At 35.7% G+C, this 24,910-nt stretch overlaps 1 long non-coding RNA gene across 2 annotated transcripts in view; it reads right to left on the reverse strand.

The window, feature by feature from the left end:
* LOC125615820 overlaps positions 1–21,450 on the reverse strand; it is a 98,632-nt gene extending 77,182 nt beyond the window's left edge. Inside the window, exons 1-3 of one of the 2 annotated variants that reach the window (XR_007346419.1) lie at positions 21,279–21,450; positions 19,810–19,969; positions 15,194–15,407 (exon numbers count right to left, since the gene is read on the reverse strand). This is a non-coding gene — a long non-coding RNA (uncharacterized LOC125615820). The remainder of the gene's footprint in view (positions 1–15,193; positions 15,408–19,809; positions 19,970–21,278) is intronic. The other variant, XR_007346418.1, reaches the window with a different exon arrangement.
* Positions 21,451–24,910: the final 3,460 nt, after the last annotated feature.

Raw genomic sequence — 24,910 nt, forward strand, 5'->3', positions numbered from 1 at the left:
CCATCCGTCATTCCCTCTGACAGAGTTAGGGAGCCAGAGAATGTGCAGTGACTTGTTTCCAAACAGGGTGGGGACAGGCATTGACATGAAAGTCAGACAACCATATCAGGCCGGGCTGGGAAGCCCACATCTCCAAATGAGGCATCCCAGTGGAGATTTTTTGCTGTACTGAATTCTAGCAACTGGTAATGAAGTGTGTCTAAGAAGCAATTTAAGAAGCCATGACCAACCTTTTAATTTATTTCAGTTAATTTCTTTATTCCTACTTTCTACCCTGTTTCCAAATCCTTTTGCATTATTTAATGGAAAAGGCAGTCTCCATGTCCACTCTGAATGAAACAGCATGTCACAGAAGTATTGGTAGTAGTTATATCTACCATGTTTTAAATTGTTGCTATATTCCATATTCCGCATCAGGCAATTCATCTTTATCCACATCAGGCAATTCATCTTTATAACTACCATGCAAAAAGAAAAAAAGAAAAATCCTGTTTTATAGATTTGCATCTGTAAGAGATGAAAATTAAAAGAGAGACACACAAGTTATCAGGCAAGTCTGCTCCAGAGATGGGAGCTTTGTTGGCAGAATCCAGCAGGTAGGAGAAAATCAAAAAGAGTCACCAGCTTAAACTTACTGGGAAAGAGAGGAGGTGGTTAGGGAAGGGTTATTGGAAGAAGTAAACTTTAAGGTGAATGATGAAAAATAATGAAGATTAACCAGGTGATAGGAAGGTAAATGATGGCTTGGCAAAATGAAACACTTGTACAAAAGCCTTGAAACAGTGATGTCACATCAACTCAAAGTGGTAACAACATCATAGGAAAGAGCAGAGGTGAGAGATGAAGCCAGATAGGTCAGTAGAAAACTAGCAGGAGTTGGTTTCAAGGCAAGTCAGTGTCTTGTAGCCCCAAGAAAGAGAAGTCAAGGAGAACAGCATGAGTGAAGAAGTTTCCTGCACTGGATAAAGAAGTTTTAATTTGTTCTTAGAGAAATAAAAAGTGTAATGATTTAAAGTAGAAGCGAAATAAAAACAGATTTTGTAATTCAGAGAACAAATTGCAGAAAGGAGAAACAGAAGACAGAGTGCCCAGATAAAGGGCAATTAAAGTTTCCTAGGTACTTTGTTATCAGTGGTGTACCAAGAAAGATACTTAGGAAGAATCCCTAGACCTGGTGATTTGAATGAATGTAGTTAGTGGAATAGGGGAAGGAGGAGGCAATCAAGCATGCTGCCCACACTAAGATGCCACTCACTAAAATAGCCACAGGTGATGGAAGAGTGAGAGTGAAAGAAAGAGAGAGAGTGAGTTTTGAAGGGTGATAAGGAAGTGAACCCTGGCTTTGGACACAGTATTTTAAAGACTTTTTTTTAAGTAGTAGTTTCTACTGGGTCATCAGATGCATGTGTCTGAGCCAAAGCTAAAAAAGCCATTCGCTAGTAATATAGATTGGAAGTTATTGCACGGACTTAATTTTTTTAAATAGCAATGGTTTCTTATTACAAAGGGAATAAAAGAAATTCCTCCTGTTCTCCCCATGAAAGCTGTTGGCCATGGGGGTGCACCCAGGCTAGTTGGAGCATGAAAGCTTATGTAAGTTTTGAATGGGAAGCCCAGAAAATGTAGAACAACAAAATCTGAGATTATTTATTCTAGCTTTGCAAACTTCTAGGTAAAAAAAAAAAAAGGACACTAAACCCTTGAGAACCATAGCTCCTAAAAAATGTGCCCAGTTCCCTTGCTGATTTGTCTGTGAATCTTCAGAATTTGATGTGCAGCCACTGTGAAGCTCAACAGTGTGGCAGCGCCTCACTCCTCTTCCCCTACCACACCCCCATCCCACCCAGGGAGTTTACATGTATCCTAATGAACCACCATGAAGTCCTTGTTGCTTAGAGGTTTTCAAAGAGAATGGAGTCCTCTAGGACAACTGATCAAAGTGAAATCAAAAAGTAAATAAGCAAAATAATAGAAGTTGTTCTATGGAAGTTCTCTTCCGTATGCCTTTTTATTTTTTAAGTCTTAATGATTCATTAAGACCACTTTCTATTTTTTAAAATATCAGTAGAAAACCATTTAAACTCCATTCTACCTATATTATCTGTAATTGTTGCTGTGATAGTAAAGAGCAATAACATCTCAGATATCCAGATGTTATTGTTATTGATTTTAATTGTAGCTTGTTTTTTTAATTGAAATTTATTTTACAGGAGATATTTCAAACCAAGTTCATTTATCTTTTGGGGGGCATAAGAGTCATAGTCACCCACAACAGTAAATGTCAGTTCCTAAACCAACAGCTCACACATGCTAAGTACAAATGTTATAAATTAGTATGTAAAGTTTTAGAGTGTTTAAGAAAAGCTTAGTAATTTCTGACATGCTTATCTCCAATTTCATGATGTAGTTCATTTGCAGAGTATCTGAACACATGTGAAAACGATGCCCTCTAAACACTGCCAACTTTTTACATCCATGCTTGTAACTTGTCTGAGCTATTAAGAATGAAAAAAAAAATCCCATAAATCAAAATGACATGAAGAAGGGGGAAAAAAAGCATCTGAATGTAACAGGAAAACAATTTGTTCTTCCCACCAAAATAACCTAAACAAACAGCTAACGAAACTATTTTAAAAGATAATTATTGTTTATATGTTTCCTTTTTGAAATAATTTTTTTTAAAACAGTCTCCACATGAGGTTATCGGGCTGGTGAGAACATAGAAGAAGATGTGGTTCCTTGTACTGTGGTTGAGATTTATGGACCTTGAAACCTTGAAGATGTTGAGCATTCATACTGAACTCAATTGGAGTAACCCAGCAGGTTACAAGTCAAAGTAAAAGTGAGTAAGCCTTCATTCATCTGGTGGAGCACATGATTTGGACCCAAATGAACAGCCTCACCACTCAAATAGGGTTAAAACCACCTGAGCAGATCAAACCAGGAAAATGATTCCCTCTAAGTACACCTAATTCAACTTAAAATTGAAGATGCTAAGGGTCATCAACTTAAAAGGACTGATCAAGCAGAAAAAATGGAATCACAATTCTACAACTATCTGCTTCCAGAGTAAAGTCTGTAGCTTAACCTAACACAAAAATAGGGTGGATGCTGAGTTTCATGGGATAGGGAAAGGCGAACAAAGAAAACACATTTGTCTCAACAGACCTTGTAGTCTTGATGTTTTGCTCAGGATTTGAAAATTATTCAAAATTCATACAAAAACTCCAGTTGGCAGATAAAAGAATAATTTATTTTAAAACACATTATTTCCAAAATGTATACCAACATGTTGTTGATGTCTGCAGGGGAGTGGGGAGGTAGTTAGGGCTTTATGTCTCTCATATGTTAAGCTTAATTGAAAACAATGTCATTTTGATTAAATGGGAAAAAACAAGTGGAAAAGAGGCCTGAGCAAAGTGTGTTCTCTCTCTCTCTCTCTCTCTCTCTCTCTCTCTCTCTCTCTCTCTCTCTCTTACAATAGCTGTATTTGTCTAATAGGGATCCCGTAGCAAAATATCAGAGACTAGGTGGCTTAAACAACAGAAATTTGTTTTCCCACAGTTCTGGAGGGTTGAGGTCAAAGATGAAGGTGTCAACAGGTTTTGTTTCTTTTGAGGCCTTTCTCCTTGGCCTGCAGATGACCATGTCCCTTTGTCTCCACGTGGTTTTTCAACTCTGTATTGGCTGTGTCCTGGTTTTCTCTTCTTATAAGGACTCTAATCATACTAGATTGAGGCCCACATATAGGACCTCATTTTACCTTAATTACCTCTGAAAAGGCCCTCTCTTCTCACATTCTGAAGTACTGGTAGTTGGGATTTCAACATATGAATTTGGGAGTAGCACACACTTCAACTCATAAAATAGTTATGTATGAAAATGGAAGTAGAAACGTGAGGTAGCTCAAATAGACAATTTGAATCAAAATTTATTTTGGCTTCCTGCTTCACAATAATCCAGGTATACATTCTAGGCGAGAGGCTAAATTACCCTATAGCATCCAACGTAGTCTCAATTTTTGTTTCTCTGCATGCTACTGAATACTTTCAAGCCCCATCTAAAGTTATTGCATTCAAGCTTGTGCTCCACAAAAGTGTATGCTGCTTGTTACTGAAACTGTGTAAATACCCTTAGGTAAACTAGGTGCCTTGACTTTTAAATATGTAGAATGCAACCCTTGAGTAGACCATGAAATCAGTTTTTGCTATTGTTTCAATAGGAAATTTAAAATATTACAGTGTGTAAAAAAATAAAATAGCAAGTATAAGTTCATGATGTCAGTAATATAGTGGAGTAAGGATATCTGAAAATTTTATTCTTCACAGAAGCAATGAGTACAAAGCAAAATGATCAGAACCAGATTTTTCAAGACTCTGAAATTAAACAAAGATTTCCAACAAATGAGAAGCTGGCTGAATCTTGGTTAAAAAACAAAACAAAACAAAACAGTATGCTGTGCAGCATTTTAACTTGCCTTATTCTCACCCATCCATCTCACCTTTGCAATAGACTTGAAAAGCAAAAGTGGCACTTGCAGGAGATTCAGAAGACTAGACACCCTCCAAGGGAACCCAGAAAGATTTAGATTATATCTGCTTTAACCACATTCCCAAGGAATTGTAATTATTTGACCTTTTTGATGACTTCCTGGAAAAAACCCAGTCACAAATCTGGATTTATTTGACCTGATTGGAGTTTGCTTAGTGAAAACAGATCTTTCTCTGGTTACATTAATTTAAAAAATTACAGTCAGTGGTAAACATCAGGAATGCCTAAAGCAGTAGATAACAACTGGGGCAAAAAAATAGGCTAACAAATAAACTTAAAATGTTGGGGAATGTGATGTCCTAAGAGGCTTTGGAAAGTTCTAGTACATCCCTAGGATTCTCAAATGCCACATGCATAAAATAGTTATGTATGAAAATGGAAGTAGAAACGTGAAGGTTTGTAAAGAAAGTTGTTTGAAGCTAGGGCTTGAGGGTTGATGGAGTCTGTGCATGTGTCTGGAACTGTGCACATGATTACAAATGACCCAAGAAGGTCCTAAGATCTCACTCTCGGCCAACCCTGAGTTTCTCAGTACAAACAGGAAGTTACATACACCAAAATACACGCAGTCCTATAAAACAACTGAATTATAAACTTCAAAACAGTGAGTTTTAGGGACTGGGGTTGTGGCTCAGTAGGAGAATGTTCACCTCGCACATGTGAAGTGTTGGGTTCAATAGTCAGCACTACATAAAAAATAAATAAATAAAATAATGGTATTGTATCCAACTACAACTAAAAAAAATTTTTAAATAGTGAGCTTTATAATATGTAAATTATATCTCAAAAGAAAAAAAACTTTTGGTAATATCGCCATTTTGATGATGTTAGTTCTGCCTATCCATGAACAGGGTATATTNTATATATATATATATATATATATATATATATATAATCTTAGACCTGGCATAATGTTCATGTATTAATTTCTGTTTTCTGATTATAAAATCCTGGATTCTAATGATTATATTATTCCTTTCTTTATTTCCCATAAAGCTTCATAGTAGTTTTCACTTAATAGGTACTGCACAAGAGAAAAAAATTACAAAATTAAGAAGTCAGAGAATGCAGTAACCTTTAAAATATATGCCTTCAGAAGTTCAAAACAGATATATAAGAATAACAAATTAAAAATTAGGTACAAATAAAAGCTCATCAAACAACATGGAAATAAAAGAAGTGATATGAGAGTTTATGTGTGTAAATTCATGCATGCATGTATGTATATAATCTATCAGGTTTATAACTAGAAGTGTAAGGCTATCATTCATTGGTAGGTCAAAGTGATTACTGGATTCAGAACTCAAAGTTCCCTTTTCTATTCTGTACTTCATGTATGGGTTACTAAATCAGGTTTATAGTCCACTAATTACAAGGAGAGCAAAGCAGTATCAATAAGAAAACAAAGGCTTCACCCCAGAATCAGAACAACAAATTTGTATTCCTCCATGGCATAAGGCATATCTTTAGCATCACTTGTTTGTAGATACTCAGGAAATTGTAGAGATAGAGTTATACCATATTCCTAATCAAATAATTTTTATGTATGTATTTCAAATAAAAAACAAAATCTGTCTCTCTAATTGAATCTTGCCCTTTAAGTGATATTTTCTGATGAAGACGATAAATCACAGGGTCCAGATAGGAATACAAATATAAAATGTGTGTTTTCTCAGAGTTGTGCCTTTCTTAGGCAGCTCATGTGATGGCCGTTTAAACTGCATGTCATCTCTCCTGTTGGTTACTGAGTCTCCTCTTTGCTGATTGCCTGTATTTGATTGACCAGTGGGTGGTGAACAGCAGGACAGTAAGACCACACTGCCAGAACAGCAATAAGGAAGCACTTCAGACATTTTTCAAGACCTCAACTTGTCTAGTATTTATTTTCTTTCAAAGGCACATATGTAACTGTTCAATATTAGCTGTAAGAAGAGCAGTTCCTTTTAGAAAGAAGTCTTAAGAAATATGTCTACTCAAAATTCCAGATATTACTAAATCTTCATTCTATTATAGTATCTCCATGTCTTAATTTAAGCATCCTCAATTGTGAATGTACTACTTGACTGAATATTTTTTCATGAATTTTGAGTAGATAGTAATAGAATAGTTTTCCCTAACATCAACATCTCACTTTCACAATCATAAAATTTGTAAATTAGAAAAGATAACAACCAACTTGCATGAAAGACTCTTTTCAATATGCATAACATTCAATTATTGCCTTTGGAAAAAAAAGTAGGATTCCAAAATAAAAGCAGCTTTCATTAACTTTAATACTTCCTGAGAATAAGATTCAGACATAGAGTTGCAAATAATTATCACCACTATGTCTGGGATTTGATTTTTACCCCCCTAACAAGCTAATAAATTAATGTTACTGTATTGTGGATTCTCATAGAATACACAAATCTTGTAGCTCAGAGATAAACGATTTTATTACTCAGAGCACAGCCAGCCACATATGTATCAGCATGATCTGTTAATTTTGCTCCAGTTCCTGTGAGGTAATGTGGAAAGCCAGAGAGATGCAGAACACACAATGGGTTTGCCTGCAGCTAGAGGAAAGAGAGAAGCTTGAATGAACAGGAAGAATCCTGAATTTTTTAATGTTGAGGCCTATAATCTTTTCTTCCTAATCATTACCCAGAAGGCAACCAAAAAGAAATGAACAATTTCTGAGGACAGTAACATTCAGTGATCAAACTATCTCATTGTATTTGTTGACCAGGAAGATCTAATTAGGAAAGAGTCAGAAATAGAATAGTCAATGGAAAATGTATCAATATTCATCAAAGGGAGGACTGAGCAGAGATCTACAAAGATGATCTTGTGTTTGCCCACAAAAAGGATTGACCATGTCTGCTTTTAGTTTTTAGCCTTAGGATAAACAGTGGCAGGTCCCAGTGGGTACCATGATGTGTCAAAGATGAAGTATTTGTTCACCAGGTCAAATCACTCAGAGGAACCTGTGCAAGGTCCCCATTGTTTGAGTTGCTTTACTTCAGGTGGTGGAGGGAGGGAAAACAGATGACACTCTGGCCATCTTGGCCTTACTATTGAATAATCCATTGCCACTTACCCAGTGAGGTCTATTGATTCCTAACCCCATTGTTACCCTTCAAGTGGACCTGCCCTAAAGTAGAGATGAAAATCCAGAAAGTACAAGTCCTGCATGAGTAAGGCATTCACATTCAACACCAGGCCAATAGCTACATTTCAAAAGGAGTGAATATGGCAGCTGTATCAGGCACCTAGCACTGTTTTACTGGAAAAAATGGCCTCTTGGAGTCCTTGGTAGTATTGAGACTTTAAAGCCGACTTTTGTTGTTATCTCCTCCAAGAATTTTTTGTTGTTTGTTTGTTGTCTTTTTTCTCTTAGGGGACCCTGAAGGAGATAGTACATAAAACAGTCCCTGAGGAAGAGAACCTTTCTGGCACATAGAGTAGAGAAGTTCTGGCATCTAACCCATCATTCCCTTATATGTTCAGTTATGGGAGCCACAGGAAAAAAAAAAGTACACTAGGCCAAAGGGCCCCACTTGCAATATCCTTTTAACTTCCTTTAGCAACTGTAAGTCTAACCAAAGCTTTATCTGATGAATTTGATCATCATTTTCCCTGATGCAAACTATAACAAGAACTTAACAAATACATGGTTAGTGGTTATGCAATAGGTGCCAGGAGACTCTTCTACTTCCTTACAAGGAGTGTATAGTATGCAGGGTAGCAGAGGAGACTATTTCACAGGAGACGTAAGTGGGGAGGCTCCTTTCCTCCCTCATCTCCATTCCACAGTCCGTGCTACAGTTTGGATATTAAATGTCCTCCAAGAGCCAAAGTTTAGCCTTTGTCCCAGCTTTGCACTAAGGGAGGTGGCAGAAATTCTAAGTGGAGCTACTAGAAGGTGTTAGGTCTTTGGGGGCATGTCCCTAAATAAGAATGGGGGGTACACCAATCTCTTTTTTTCTCTCTTTCTCCCTCCCCCACATCCATCTATATCTATATCTATATATCTATATCTATGAAAGATATGTGTATATCTTTCATGTCCTGGGCATAAATTGAAAGGTCTTGCTATGGGACACACTTTCACTATGATATACTAACCCCCTTCCCACCACCAGAGACCTAAAAGTAATGGGTCTGCCCAATTCTATTCTGAAACCTCTAGAACTGTGAGCCAAAATAAATATTTTCTCTTTAAAATTGACTTATCTCAGATATTTGTTTCAGTAGAGTATAGCACTGCTTCCTTCCCTGCACATCTCCCAGCATCTGTTAACCTGGGCTGAGGGACCCTGTTTTACACCTGCACACCACACTGTGACATCTGCCTCAGAGTTCTCAGTTGCTTTGGTCACCCTGAGCCAAGCACTCTGTCTTCACTCCCAGCCAACTTGGACCATAGGAGGATGAGGTACAAAACTGCAGCTGTGTCAGCACTGAAAGAGTTTGCATGGAATTTAGGTTTCATGCAGTAGATCATTTGCAACAGAATAAAACAAACTTCCAAAAATTTCAGTCCATCCAATGGTTTATGTCAAATAGCAAGGTCATAACTGTTGACACATTTTTTTTAAGCAGTGTGGATTCCAACCAATATTACCACAGATACATTGCCTTTCAGTTTGGCCTCCAGGGTTTATTGCCCCATAATTATGGTAATATCCTTTCTCCTCTTGCCTGGAGGGGAGCGAACAATAACCAAATGCTATTTGAGCAGCTTGTTGCATCCTTACCTCTCACCATCTGGCCCATCAATAGTTAGGAGTATGGAGATTCCTTGGAAAACTGAGAATGGAACCACCATTTGACCCAGCCATCCCATTCCTCGGTTTATTCCCAAAGGACTTAAAAACAACATACTCCAGGGACACAGCCACATTAATGTTTATAGCAACATAGTTCACAATAGTTAAATTGTGGAACCAACCTAGAAACTCTTCAGTAGATAAATGGATAAAGAAAATGTGGTATGTATACATAGTGGAATATTACTCAGCATTAAACGAGAATAAAATAATGGCATTTCCAGGTAAATGAATGGAGTTGGAGAATATCGTGCTAAGCGAAGGAAGCCAATCCCCTCCAAAAAATGGTAAATGTTTTCTCTGATATAAGGTTGATGATTCATAATGGGGATGAGGAGAGCATGGGAAGAATATATGAACTTTAGATAGGGCAAAGGGGAGGGAGAGGAAGAGAGAGGGATGGGGGTAGGAGAGACCATGGAATGAGATGGACATCATTATTTTAAGCACATGTACAAAACCATAAATGATGTGAATATACTTTGTATACAACCAGAGATATGAAAAATTGTGCTCTATTTGTGTAATATTAATTTAATTGCATTCTGCTATTATATATAACAAATTAGAATAAATAAAATTTAAAAATTAAGATATATAATTATAATACCTTTTATTTAAAAGGTATTTCCAAGCATAAAAATATTATTTTTAGAATTTTACTTTGTGTACCAGAGCTTATTTGATCATTAACTTGATGAAGTTTCCTGAATTTAAAAATAAATTTGTAATTGTAAAACACAGAGAATATTCTATGTAAAACACAGAAATATCCTATTGTAAACACAGAAATCTCTCTATGAATACCAACAGTAATGTCTTTGAAATAAATACCAAAAAGTTGGGGCGGGGGGAGTATCCTTATTATGCCCCTCTCATCCTTGGGCATGTCTTACATGAGGATCCCAGGTCCCAGGGAGTCCTCTAATACCTGAACCAAAGCTATGGGGTGCTTGTCCTTTTTAACAGAAAACCCTCTCTCTTTCAGCTTCCTAGTCTTTTCACCAAACTATTGAGTTTGGAATTTATTTTACCTACTTTAAAACTAATAAGTTGGCCCATTGCTGCATCAGAAATACTATCAGGAGACTCAAAATTTATGGACCAGAGACAAAATAATATCATTCACAGTGCACATAGCATGAGTATCAGCAGATTTGTGTTGGTCTCTTTGCCCCCAAGGTCCATGGTGGTGAGGAAGAGGGTCCAAATGAATGCTGAAGATATGGGTGCTCATTGCAGCTAAGGAACACTTGAAGGAACTTGCATTTTAGAACAAGCAAAAAGTAAGCATACTCTATGTTCCAAAAGGAGACCTGACTCCCCCTCTAGTTATTCACTGCACAGGCAACTCTGGGAAATGTCCTAGGTAAAGAACAGTAAGAGTCTTGCCTTCTGAATACATTCTTTAATAAGAGGGGCTCTCAGGGACCCACAGCCATTGTCCATCTCAATAAGAACATGTTGATTATGCACCAGACACTCTGCTAAGTCCTTTCCTGCCTTATTTGATCAGCATAGCAACTCTGAGTCAGGTACCATTATTGCCACCCCTATTATATAAATGAGAAAACTGACATTCAGAGAGTTTAATATGAGAAATTTGCTTAATTGTAAGGGGAGAAATGAATGTTCAAACACATCCCACATGAAAGCCCATTCTCTTACCCACTGTCTTAATATGTATACCAGTGTCACTCAGGACTTTTCAGTATTCCTCAGAAAATTTTAATAAATATTCACTTACCAGGGTTGGGCATTGACATAAAGATATTTTGACATAGAGCCAGTTTAAACATAAGTGTTATGAGGGCAGAACATATTTCAGATTAAGCTGAAGGTGAGATTGGTTGTGTTTTCTTCCTCTGTTGGGATGTGGAAAGATTTCCACACATCTAAAAGGATCACCATGTTCCTTAGTTTTGGCAAGACTGTCCTAGTTTATATCTGCTGTTCCCAAGTATCCATTTATCTATCTGTTTACACATAAAATGTCAACATGATTGGTCATGACTTATTGTGAAACAATTCTTGGAAAGATAGGGAGGAAAAAGAACTCATTGAGAAATATATATTCAAGCAACATTTTTAAAATTTATATATGGGTGAAACCTTTTCAAATCCATTGGTTTAGAGATTGTTCCACCCATTAAACTCAGTTGTAGCCTGATTGACATTTTCTAATGTACATCATCATGCTTCTAAACATTCCTATCTTGTTTTCCTTTCTCCCCATATAACCCAGTAACTCTGCATCTACTACAACAGATGAATTCTAGCCAGTGTATACAAACAATAGTCATGCTAGAAGGAATCAAAGGCCCATTGTTAAACTGGAGATTTAATTTTTCATCCTAAAATAACATTTACTTTAAAAAACATTTTTAACTAAATACTAGCTATGTGTATGTCATTAAAAGTCCTGAATATGCAAAAAAAATCCTTTATATCAATTTCCTCATACATGTGTGTCATTGACAACATGCTCACTTATATCAGAAATAATGTAATAGATAGTAAAACATTCAGAATAATAAAAATCATGAATTAAAATTATGTAAATATGAACATATGTTTGAATACATATGTGAAATGAAAATATAAAGTTAATTTAATAGCATTCAATTAAATATTTAATAATTTTATTTTTGGTAAAATTGTATTAGTTCATAAAAATAATAAGATTAATCATAACAGAATGAAGAGTATACTCTAACTTCTAGTATATAATGTAACTGGGGAGAGAATCACTCTCAAGATATGAGTAGTTTCCCATCAGTTCCACCTACATGCAGATTCGCAGTCTGTCTTTTTCTTTAATTTGTGTACAGCGAAAACAATATGAAAAGTAAAATTCCCATTTCAGTCCAGATATGTGTAACAGGTACAGCAACTAGAGAATTAATATACACACAGGTCCAAGGAAAAACAATGTGACTCGAGTGGTTTAACCCATTTCCACTTTGAGCAAATTAGACCACCAGCTACACAGCAATATCCTGAGGGGATAGATTGAAGAAAGTTTGGTTTCAAGGAGAGACTAGGTAAAGACCAGAATGTGGAAATTATTTGGATCCAATTTGTGATCTTAGTTAGCTCAGGAAAAAACTCTTCAGAATAAAATTGTACCAACATAAGGGTCTACAGAAGATTGGGGAAAAGGGAGTGGAGAAAAAATAGAAATCAAGATGGGAATTCCTTTTTAGTTTTCATGCTCCAAGTATCATGATTTAATCCTGAAAAGAACATCTGACTCATTTATTTCCATGCCCACATGATGTCCCTTGTATTTGCTCTTTCAGGGATAACTATTCAGATTGCCAACACCTATAAAATTCATTAGGCTGGTTTCCAGGAAGCCCTAACTACTGTAATTGAAGTATAACAATGCACAAATAGGAAAACAAGTGTTTGGATCAATAACAGTAAGCCAGAAGTTCCAAACTATTTGGATTTATTGTATTTAGCTCTTGGGCAAGACACCTGACCTCTTTACCCCAGGAAAAATGGGGCAGATCGATTTTTTTCCTACTGTTTTTCCTAGGAGTATAAATTTGATACATTTAAAGAACTATGTAAAAGTTCAACATTATAGCATGGAACATGTGAAATCTCCATAAATGAACTTCAAAATATCCCATTATTTTTGTTAAAAAATAAAATTCCATTCAATTATCCTTTTTTAAATCTTCTCTCTTAGAATTATCATTATCTGTATTCTACAATTAATAGTCTCTTGCTGATGCAGCAGAGATAATAGATAAAATGGGTTTATAGATTCCAGAAAGAACAGTACCTTATACACAAAAGACTTTTTCTTCCAAAGATAAGAAAATTCAGCTTGAAGGATTGGCAAACATCCAATATATTATTGAGCATACCTGCATATTATCTAAGTCCACTCTGGCAGGCCTAATAAATGATTAGAACTCCCTCTGGAAATTAACTCTTCTCTTTCATATTCTACTTTGAAGTCTCTCTCTTGATAATGCACTTCCACAACTTCCATTTCCAGGTAACATACAATATCAGAAGCAATAGACTCAAAAGTTTCAAATTGCTGTACTTCCTCATTCTCATCCATCTTTTCATAAAGCACAGTGGCCAACCAATTCAAACAACTCTATACTTTACAGATGGAAATTCTGTAGTGCCATCCTGGAAGGCTTTTGCCCTTCTCATTGTTAAGCTCCTTCTGTTAGAAATGTTAGAGAAGGTAAACTTCTCAAAGAAAATGACAGAAAATTAATCTCCTAAGACAAAGAGAATGAAGAGTAATTTAAATGGTCTCTCCTCATTTTTAGCCATATGGGCTATCATTTTGAAGTTCAGTACTATTCGAGCCTGAAAAATATAACACCGTTTCAGAGAAAAAAAAATCATATTACACTTCATTGGTGTAATTTTGTTCCAGTTCATAATCATTATTGAGATTTTGGGTCTTTTATAAATTGCATAGTGCCAAATATGAGATTGGGTATATGACATGTATTTAATACCTATATTTAGATCCATACACGTTTCATTATGAAATTTTTCCTTAAGAAAATCTTATGTAATTCCAAGAATACTTTTAATTTTCCTGAAACACATCCCCACTCCCAAGATCAAACTAATTTTATATTGATTGATTGATTGGTTTCAGTACTGGGGTTCAAGCCAAGCTTTGCACCTGCTAGGCAATTGCTTTATCACTGAGCCATAACTCCAACCCTTTTTATTTACTCATTTTGAGACAGGGTCTTGCTAAATCCCCTAAATTTACAATCCTCCTGCCTCAGCCTCTACAGTAGCTAAGATTATAGGTGTGCACCACAACAACTGGTTCAAAATGGTTTTAAATGAAATTCTTCTTCCAACATAAAGGAAATTTCTATGATTGTCTCACAGGTGTACTCTGCTATATACATTTGGATGATACATTGCTCTTCCCGCAACCTTTATTTCACCTGATATGTACATGAATATTCTCAGAGGTATTGGTGTCAGAGGGCTCTCTTTATTCGGGACCATGTTTATTTGTTCAAATTTGAATAGACATGGGGAAAAAAAAAGCTAAAGTAAATTAAGATGAATAGCAAAAAAAAAAAAAAGAAACTGATCAAGTGAACACTGTTCATGTATGGATTGTATAAATAGGAATCTTTAAGAAGTTATGTTCTACCAATTCTAATTTTGCCAATCAAAGCAAAGGCATATATATAGGAATCAAAAAACAAAAATCCTCCAATAACAATGCTGTTCAGTCAGGAGTAAATGTTAGAACGCAAGAGTTAAGAGATCCCACTATTGGCCTGTCCCTGGGAGGGCCTTGGGCAGATTACTTAACATACAAGTGCTTCAGTCACTCATCTGTTAAGTGGGAAGAATTTACCTAAATGGAGCCATGATAAAAATAAAAATTAATTTATGTATAAAATATTAAGTTTCTGTTCAGCATGCAGTGGAGGGGACAGCTCTGTTAAACATAGCCATAACTCTGTCTTGAATTTCAGTTAACTTAGTAATCAAAACACACATTTATTTTCTTTTATTCTTTTCTGATTACCAAGATAACCAATATTTGTCTCTATGATATAGCATGCTGTGAAAACGACCATTATCGGTCTGTTCCACACTTTAAATCAGTGGACCCCAAAATTTAAAAATAAGTAGATCTAATATTTGATAAAAATATTATCTTTATAAAACAATGCAGTGGAGCCCACTTCTTGAACAGTGGCTAAAATATAAGTACAAGAATAAATGAGAAATTTGGAAGAAATTAAGTTTTTATATATGTAGAGAGTATTGAAGGAAATAGGAAGAACATGGAAATAAAGATAGATTACCAAAGAATCTGTGACCTGGAAATGGGAAGTTTGGAACTTCAGAAGGTTGCAAAGAAGGACAAGTGTCTCTGTCCTCAAGAAGTTCACAATTCTGAAGTCACATGGTATATTTCTCCTGTCAGACTCAATGCCAGTAACTTTCATATGTCACCTAGAGCAGACAGCTCAGATCAGCTGTTTCAGCCCCATGAGAACCCTCTTTGTACATGCCTTCCTGTAAAAAAAACCAGAAAGCTAAAAACGCCATTTTCAGGTTGCTTGGCAGTTAGGCATTTGTGTTATACTTGGGATTTTCTTAAGTCTTCATTGTTCCTGGCTGTGCAGCCTCCAAAATAAAATCCTCTGATTTCCTAGACCTTCTTTATTCTATCTAATATACTGTAATAAATCACTTTCTGCTTAGATTAGCTTATCAGCATGGTTCTCCAGAGAAACAGAACTAAAAGGGTGTTTTGTTTTAGGAGACCAAGGGAAGAGTTACAGTTTGAGTCCAAAAGCAGTCTTCTGGCAGAATTCCCTCTCTGGGAAACCAGGCTTTCTATCCAGGACTTCAACTGATTGGATGAGGCCTACTCAACATTACAAAAGGCAATCACATTGACTCAGAGTCACCTATTCACATATTAATATCATTTTGAAACATATATTAAGAATAAAGTTTGACCAAATATCTGGGTACCACACCCTAACCAATTTGCAATGTAAGGTAAACCATCACAACTAGTTAGATTTTGTTTTCCACATTAAAAACTCTCTCATATCACATAATCCACCTCACAAATTTGGAGGTTGAGGACTGCAACCCTTATTTCATTGATGAGAAAAACAGATTATAAAAATGTCTTGTACTTCACTATGAAGCTAATAATAAGTAGCTGGATAAGAATAATAACAAGCTAAGAAGGAGAAGCTGGAATTTGAGATTCCAAGTACAATGTTCTTTCTGTGATGGTGCTATTGCCAGGAAGTCCACCTGGGAAGACCGAACTAGCCACAGGAGAAATTAAAGGCTAATACAATGGCAAGTATTCCTCCCTTACTTGGAAGAAGAATTTGTTATGTCATATTTCAACAATTTGGTCTGCAATGGGGTTTTATGGAAAAGTTACTTTGTAAAATGGGTAAGATTTGAATATATGTCAAGGAAAAAGAGAATATTTCAGATGAAGAGAACAGTAAGCAAAAGCAGAGGGTGGATATAGACCCAAATATGTCAGGAAGGTGAGGAGTCTGGGCTGACTAGGAAAATGGTGAGGGAAGAAGTCAGATACCTCCATTAAAGCAGACTATGGGCGTGTTATCATCTGTGTCACAGGCAAACGTTAAGGTCCTTAGTCAGAGACACATCTTAATGAGCATGGTGTCAGCTATTATTCCTCTTTTCCTGGCTCCTGGTCTTTAGTTCTAGTCCTGGCATATCAAATCATATTTCCATCTGACCTGATCCCACAACATGCTTCATTATTGCATCATATCTCTTATTTCCAGTAACAACCATTTTTTCTCCCAGACTCTTTATATATTTATTTATTTATTTATTTATTTATTTATTTATTTATTCTTATGTGGTACTGAGGATCGAACCCAGAGCCTCACATGTGCTATTTGAGCACTCCTCCACTTAGCCACAACCCAGCCCCTCCCAGACTCTTTCTTAATCATCATGATATTTCTATTTCTTAAAGGATTCCAAATTCCATCCTTAATGTTTTCTCTCTGTTGTCCCCTAGATCTCAAGTTTAATAGGGCCTTATTTTTTCATCTCAATTGTCACTTGAGAGCTTGGTGAGGTTTAAGTGCATCTACAGGTGCCCAGATTACAATAATCTGTTTCTAGTAATAAAGGAGAATTGTAGAAAAATATGATTGTGCTCTCAACAGACTGTGACTGGCTCTCCAAATTCTAGAGGTTATTTACAGCCTCGGTAGTAAAAAGGCCACCTCTGCTCTAAAGATTTGGCATAATTCTTAGAGAGCAGTAAGTATATTATATATATTCCCCAACCCCTGCCCCCAGAGAGAATTAATTATTCCCTTGAGACTCTAAACTTGCCTAAGGATAGAATATGTTAACAGTGTTTTAGAATTAATTATTTATATCCCTGTCTGCCCCCAAGTGTAAAATATTTAATGCCACAAGTTACTGCATTTTCTCTGTTAAGTACTATCCTCTGCCTTGTCATATCCTCACTTTTCTATGTACCCAATGTAGGGCTCATTATCTGTCATTATAATCACTGTTACAGTTGTTTGTTTAACATATCCCTTACCCCATCTTACTTTTGTGGCAAAGCCCCAACTCTAGTTAAATCTACATATTATCCTATTTCATGTCTGCACCCAAACAACTGAATTTTCCTGGAGAGTAATTTAAAATCAGTCAGGCCAATCTAATGTCACAAATGCAAAGAGGTCATGCAATACAATGTAGTCGTCTTTCCATATTTTCTTATTTTTGTTTTAGCATGTTTCAAATTGACTATCTCACGTGTTGAATTCTCTCCTAAAACTACCCACTTCCCCTTTCCTCCTTCACTCAGCTGATGATCTGACTTCATACTTTTAAAAAAAGCAATCGCAACCAGTATTCTCTCCTCTCCACAAACCTTTTGATAAGCCTCCATTTACACTGATGCTCCCCTTCCTTTTTATAATTATGTACTGTCCCTCAAACCACTTATTTTCTGATTTCAGACACCCTCGTCTTCTCAGGATCTTTATTTCTGAACTTCTTCTTCTCTATCTTTTTTTTTTCCTGCACATGGATTATTGCTTCTCTCTCCTCTTCTTTCCTCCCTCACTCCTGAATTACACTCCACTATTTATTTTTTAACACTATTTTTACCCCCCCCCCAATTAATACCCCATTTTTATCCACTTCATAGCAAAATCCTATCCCTGCCTTCTTTTCTCACCTCTTACCTCTCAAGTTAGGCTTTTTTTTTTTTTTTTTTTTTTTTTGCTATTTCACAAAGACTTCTCTTGATACTTCTGGGTCAGAGTCCTTTTTCCTTCTGTCATATTAATATTTGGGTAATCCATTAGTCTGTCCTCAGGTAAGGATATGTGATGTAGGAACAGAGCTTCTAACCAAGTTGTAATAGATACCATGAGCAACAACTAATCATTTGTTGTCTAATTCCTGAGATCAAGGGCATTTGTGTTACACAGTCTAATCTATAGTATCCTAACTTAAGAATAATTCTTTGCATCATTGTCAATTAACTCAGTATAAGCACACAATAAATAACTTTAATATAAACTTGAATTGTAGGTATGGGAATTTAAAATATATGTATATCAATCAGTACATTACAACAAATAAACACCTCCTACATCCCCAAAAGTATATTGAACATTGTTGGATTTAAATCATCTATGACACCAACATTTGAGAAAAAGTAAAATTATCGGAGAATACCATAGATTTCTATGTTTTAATTGCTGTATAGATAAATAGTAAGTCTAACGAAAGTTTAGAAGAAAGAGATTATTGAATTGATATATTAGAAGTCTGACATGCACGTTTCCAACTTTGTACAGTTATTTTAGTGAAAATAATGTTTAAAATGAACTCTGCTTAATCACTAAAAGTATTCTAAATAAAATGACACTTAAATAAGTGAATATAAAGTTTGAGCCAGCTATCCACAACACAAGTCTTTCCATCAACCTGAATATTCCTTGAGAAATGTCCTTACTAATGAAATCCTATTACTGCTCTGCATCGAGCCTAGGAATTACACAGACTGTCCTTGTCACTCATGGAAAGCTCCATTCTTTATCACCCTAAGCAAACCCAAAGTCAGAGAGAATTTCCCTGATTATTTCCCAATTAGTAAGTAGAGATAGGAAGAGAGGGAAAATTCCAGCTATGGTTCTGTTTTTGTCCCGTCAATATTCATATGTTGAAATCCTAACCCCCTAGGTAATGATATTAGGAGACTGGATCTTTGGCAAGTGATTATGTCATAAGAATAAAGCTTTCATAATTGGGGATTATCTCTTAGAAAAGACCCATACTGGGTGTAGTGCCACATACCTGCAAGCCCAGAAACTCAAAAGGACAAGGCAGAAAAACTACAAGTTCCAGGGTAGCCTGGGAAACTTAGCAAGACCCTGTCTCAAAATAATAGACTCAGTGGTAGACTGTCCTTGGATTCAATCCCCAGTACAAGAAAACATGCCTGAGGGTCTCGCTCATCCCTTCTACCACATGTAAATATAACAAGAAAGAATCATCATCCATGGAGGGTGATGGGCCCCAATGTATGATGAATTTGATGGTGCACTGATCTTGAACTCCTCAACTTTGAGTACTGTGAGAAATAATTTCTGTTGCTTATGAGCTATTCACTCTCTGGTGTCTTGTTATAGAGCCCGGGGGCATTGGAACCTTGTTCTTGGTCTGCTCCTAGGATTAAGGTATAACTGAATCTTAGGAAGAAAGCTATTATCTCTTAATTAGCATTTTAAATTCAATTCCAGGACCAACACCTTTTGAAGAAGGAAATGCTTGAGAAGCACTAACTTAGGCCACTAAGGACTTTACAGAACATTTCTCTGGAGAGTCCATGGTTCATGTCTGATAAGAGAAAGAGCAATGCACTACTTACATATGTATTCACATGAATCACACTATCTGTGATGAGATGGTGTTTAGTGACTTTTATAAGGTTTCTCAATTAAAGTTCAGCCCCAACCTCTCATCCTCACTGACATCACTGTCTGAGTGAACAATCTCCCCACAGGCAGTTTTCAATCAATAGGATGATTCTGCAAGAAGAAAAGTATAACATTAAAGCCAAAGCTTCTTTCCCATCTTATAGAAAATTTCCTTGATAAAATCAATAATTAGTTGCTGATTAAGTCCAGAGTTAAATGTCATGTAACAAGTAAATTTCATTGCAAAAAAAAACAAAAACAAAAACCTCAAACATTGATGTGGCTACCACAGAAAGTGCCAATTAAACCTCTACAGTCTCACCCTGAACACCATTTCTTCCCTTAGGGAGAGAAGCTCTTTGTAAAGCCTGCTGTTGCCACCGAAGGGATTAAAGGTCACACAGGTTTTGTAGTCTTACTTGATTTCTAAATGGAAATAACAGTTTATCAATGAACATCTTTGTGGATTTACACACAAAGTTCCCTTTAGTAGTATCCTGATGGGGGACAAAATACAAACTCTGCTCTTCTGAAGCAAGCTCTTGCGAGCCTGCCAAGGTGACTTGGTACAGCAGTTTGACTTTATCCTGAGGGTCTTTTTTATACATCAGGGAAAAGACTCTCAACTTCTATTATGGCCCTCAAACTGAAGAAAGGATAAAGAATTCTGATGAAGATTTTTTAAAAAGATCTATGCAAGAGAATATATAAAAGAGCATCCTCTATGATAGAAGGAAACTAACCATGCTAATTCAAATCCATTCTCATCTCTAGGACATAATGTCTCCAAATAAAAATCTTATTAGCACCCTTTACTTGAAACGTCTGGTGATATCATCACCTGTGGTTTGTAAAAAGGAAAACCTAGATGAATTTTAGTAAATTTAATGACTACTACTTTAACTCAAAGTACAAGCTTAGAGCAAAGAGAAACTAAAAGCTATTGTCTGATTTGAAATCTGAGGAGAGAAATGGCAAAATGAAACATGTACTTTCTTTTTTTTTCTTTTATTTGTTCTTTTTAGGTATACATGACAGTACAGCGTGTTTTGACATATTGTACTAAAGGCCGAATGTTCTCTCTGATAGGTAGAAATATGTCCTTTCTTGACAGAGATTTATTTCCCAGGAGTACTCCTTAAAAATCTTCTCTATCCACCCCCCTCCACAAGAAATTAATTTTAAAAATAACTATGGGTAAATGGCAGAAAGATTAATCGAGGGAAGGGAGCAGAGGGTGGGGAGAGGGAAGGGAAAGGAAAAGTACTGGGGTCTGAATTAGAACAAGATATAGCCCATGTTTATATAATTATGTCAAAATAGACTTTACTGCCATATATAACTAAAAAGAACCAATAATAGTCTATCAAAAAAAAGAAAAAAATATTCTCTATTCAGTACTTTTATAGATGAAACATACCTTGAACTAAAATCTTCCCTCGTCCCATCTTGTTTGTTAGTTCCTGGAAATGGTTCACCTTAGGTTGTATTCAGTAAAGAGAAGATTAGAACTGTTCTGCAATGATACTATGTTCTAGTACCTGGCACACAGTGTTCTCTTCAGGGTACTGAGGGCTGCTCTTCAAATTTCCACACATCAGAGAATACAGCAATATCTAAAATTAAACCTTAAATGGGTGCTAGTGATCCCATGAGAAAATATTTGTTGACAGGAGAAACTGATTAATATCTCTTCAATTACCAAAATTAATTTAAATTTTTTTTCTATTTTTTTTAGAAAGTCTAGGGAAGAGAAGAGCTCATCATAGAGCAGGCACACTGTGATTCCTTGTAGAGTGGGATTAAGATCCATCATGATGTCCCTTCATTTCAATTTCATTACCTAGAATCAGCTGCAATCCTATGTTGCTATATTACATTTTTCTAGAAAGGAAATATATCTTGAAATTGTTTCTATAATTGCCCCAAATATCTTATTTTAGATCAATATTTCATTCTGAAATATAACTGTCATCTAGTGGTATCAATATGTATTGTAGGCATAAAGTTCCTAGGAGATACAGTAAATTAACTTATAAATTAAATCCTATGTTAGTATTTTTGTGTGTGTGCCTATGTGTGCACATGGTCATTTTAAATTCCTGTAATAGTTAAGCCATTTAAATTTGGAGCTGAAAGTTATAAGTTTTAGGTCAGATTCTTCGATTTTATCTGTTCAAATTTGAGCAAGTCAATTAACCTAACTCTTAATGGATTAGAAATAATAAAGGTCACCATGGTATTTCACACTGTTGTGAAAAGAAAATGCAACTGAAAGAGAAGTGTGTTTCTTACCATTATTCCTAAACTCCAGTTATCTATTACATACTTGCCTTTGCAAGAACTTTTATTCATGTAATTTTGGATAATGGCTTCAACATCATCACATTGTTCATTGATTCGTTTTCATCATCCAACCCAAATAACATATGTCTAATTAGAAGATTGTGCTAGTTATGAACTGATAGCTTCTAGGAATTCTCATGGTGCTCAAACTAAAGAGTGGAACCCTGAAATCTCTATATGTAGAAAAATTTCTATATATAAAAAGGCAAACTCCACTGCTTCTACTTGGAACAATCTCATGGGGGCCTCTGCATGGACTGCTCCTTTTCATTGTTCATATTGTAGCTCATATATCATCTCTTCAGCAAGGCCTTCACTGACCACCAGTCTAAACATTGTCAGTCATCCTCTTTATAGAACCCTTTGGTTCTTCTTGTTTACAGTCCCTAAAATCTTTCCAGTCACACAATATGTACCCAATAAATACAAATTGAATACATGATGGTATTTTGGTTTGTATGCCATTATAAGAATGTGATTGATAAGTGCATAAGCAGAATGCTGTAATAATAATATAATATACTTTCATAAGCCTAGAACTCTCTTTTTAAAGCTTTCTTTAACAGGATCAAAGTTAATTGATTAATGTGTCTTGTTTCTCTCTGAGCATGAAGAGGGGAAAAGAAAGTCAAATCCCCAAATACTTCTCAGCAGTTTTTTTCTGTTCATATTCATTTTGACTCTTATTTTAACTTTTTTGTTCCATATAAAGACAAGCTGTCAGGTGAATGAGTCTTTGAGAAGATGCTCATTTGGGTTGTTTTAAGGCCAATTAAAAGGAAAACAGTAACAACTGCCAGGCTTTGTTTCCCAAAGTGACAGGTCATAGTTATGTGTTGTTTTGTGATGTAAAGAGAGAAGCATACATATTTTAGTTTCAAATCAATAAACCTGGAAAACATGTTTTCCAAAGCCCATTATGCTTACTTTGAATTATGCCAATATTTTAGCTGAAAGTTAATTTTGAATAGCAACTTGAAAATTTATGGTAAAGATTTTAAATGTTAGGATTCCTGCTAATATGCAAACAGACATTTTTATGTCAAGATTAGCACCAAGTCACTTTGTTTTTCAAGCAGGCATCACCATTTCAGCTATTTTAAAATTCAGTTTGACATTTGCAATGAGAAACTCAACACCCCACTCAGCATTTACTACCTAGTGCCTTAGCGGTTACATTCCAATGGATTCCTGGCTGAAATATTCAGCACCCTTTGTTTGTCTTCACAGTCACTCTTGAAATTCAATACCTTGATGTTATTTTGAAACACTAAGTATGACATATTCTCTAAGCTTCTTAGAAAAGGAATGTCAAAAAAATGTGCATTATCATGTCTGATAAAAACCCAGTACCCTTGTTTATATTAATTTTATCATGATTAATAATGACATTTTACTTTCTTAAATAAATAACCTTAACCAATTTACAAATGTAACAAGAAAAATGGATAAGTTTATTTAGGGATTACAATGTGCTTGGTGCTGTGGGGATTTCAGATGTGAATATTTATTGTTTCCTTTATTGCTTCCTCTGCCTTGTTATATACAAAAATAAGATATGTACATAATTAACTATAATTCAAAGTAATCTGACTTCTTTTGTGTCTTTTCAAATAAAGGCAAATGAGAATGAGAATGAAGAAATTCACAGAGTGAAACTGACAGTTTTCTATTTCAAATCTCAATTGGGCATGGAATAGTATTCCATGAAATCATCTGTTTGTGCAATGAGCTCACTTTCCCACATGGAGAGTCAGCTTTCAAAATTTCTCTCTTTTTTTTTTTTTTCAGATCCCTTTCCTACAACTCCCACACTAGAGGACTTTAACTACCATTTCAATGATAAGATAGAGGGATCAGATTTCCAGTCTCACACATTTTTGGTGCTGAATCTGTACTCTACCTGCACCCCATATGTCGTATTTTTCATAATAAAATATCTGTCTCCCTCTTATCAAAGATAGTCCCTTCTCACTGTTCTCTGGGTTTGGTTCTTAAAGTCCTCCTGAAACCTCCACTAATTTGAGTCTTTCCCTCCCTCTTGCATAGTTGGTTTTCCCCACCTTAGTGGATAATTTCCATTAAGGCACACCATGTGCTTCCAAATTGAAAAAAGAAATGTCTTCCATAGACATAGTCTACTCATTTCTGCCCTATTTGTTGATGTTTTTCTGTAGTTATTCCTCTTAACTGTTCCTACATTTCCTGATCTTTAATTCATACTTCTACCCATGACAATCGTGCTTTCACTCCCAACATTCCCTGAAAATTCCCTTATCAAAAATCCAGATCAGCTCCATGTTACCGACATTCGTAAATACTTTTCCATATGTTCATAGCTTTGCCAAAGCATTAGACACTATTCAGCAGTTCCTCCTGCTTCAGCAAAACAAACTCTTCTTTTTTACCTTACTGGTCCTTTCAAAGTCCTCTCTTCTCTACATACCTCAATAGATGATTGCCTCTATTCTTACGTGTTGTTTTTTTTTTTAAGCATTCTTGTCTTATTGTCTTTATAATCCTGGCCTTGACTCTCTGCTCTAAGCTCCAGACTAAGCCTACTATCTTGAGTTCCATCAACTTGGATCACTAATACACATTACAATATATGCCTAAAATTATTTCTTGATTTTACCTGAAAATATGTTCTTTTTTTCTAGTCATTTTTGGGGGGCTCAGGCAAACACAAATTACATTATTAAAAAT

Source organism: Marmota marmota, unplaced genomic scaffold, assembly GCF_001458135.2.
Source record: "Marmota marmota marmota unplaced genomic scaffold, marMar, whole genome shotgun sequence".
Classification (NCBI taxonomy): Eukaryota; Metazoa; Chordata; class Mammalia; order Rodentia; family Sciuridae; genus Marmota; species Marmota marmota.